Raw genomic sequence first — 1,056 nt, 5'->3', positions numbered from 1 at the left:
AAAAGCTCAAAATAGAGACGACTGGCGAAATCTAATCGAGGCCCTTTACATCAATAGACGTAGGAGGAGAGGATGATGATGATGATGACGACGACGACTCCATGCAGTTTGCTTGATGACCTATGTGTAATTTGTGATTAGCAACAATTTTACACATTTGGGGTTTTAATTTACAAGATGGTTTCACATTTTATTTATCGAAATATTTTTAGAAAATACAGAATCGTAGAAAGTTCGTGTTATTAACTATGATACCCAGTTTAAGAAAGTAATACACGCCTGTGTATTTTTTCGTCTTATACAAAAGTACACAGACAAAATGATACTTCAGCTATTTTGTGCTATATGAACTTGTAGTTTTCTATTAGTAACTTCCCACTAGTATATATTAGTATACCGTAGTGTTTCAATCTTGATTTGTAAATGAACCAATCTCTCTCTCTCTCTCTCTCTCTCTCTCTCTCTCTCTCTCTCTCTCTCTCTCTCTCTCTCTCATATTCTAAGATGTCATTTCCTCCAGTTTCTCTTGGTTAAAGTATTTATCTCTCTCTCTCTCTCTCTCTCTCTCTCTCTCTCTCTCTCTCTCTCTCATTCTTAGATGTCATTTCCTCCATTTTCTCTTGGTTAAAGTATTCATCTCTCTCTCTCTCTCTCTCTCTCTCTCTCTCTCTCTCTCTCTCTCTCTCTCTCTCTCATAATCTAAGATGTCATTTCCCCCAGTATCTCTTGGTTAAAGTATTCATCTCTCTCTCTCTCTCTCTCACTCTCTCTCTCTCTCTCTCTCTCTCTCTCTCTCTCTCTCTGTACACTTTCCCCGTAACTAGTTGGATGCCTTTCACTACAACGCTCCCAATCCTGCGTAACAAAGTTCCATCTTAGTCTGAACGCTGGTCAGAGATGAAACTTTCTTTCATGGAGAGCCGATGCCGGTTTTACAAGCGTGCCTTTGTGGAACTTTTTGATGGGCAGTGTTGGTACTTGTTTGTTGTTTTAAAGATTGCCTTGCACACTTGCTGCCCGTAGGTGTTGGTTATTATTTTTAGGTTTATAGGTGAT

This window comes from Palaemon carinicauda, chromosome 35 (genome assembly GCF_036898095.1).
Source record: "Palaemon carinicauda isolate YSFRI2023 chromosome 35, ASM3689809v2, whole genome shotgun sequence".
In the NCBI taxonomy this organism is placed as follows: domain Eukaryota; kingdom Metazoa; phylum Arthropoda; class Malacostraca; order Decapoda; family Palaemonidae; genus Palaemon; species Palaemon carinicauda.
Note: the sequence above shows the minus strand (reverse complement) of the source record.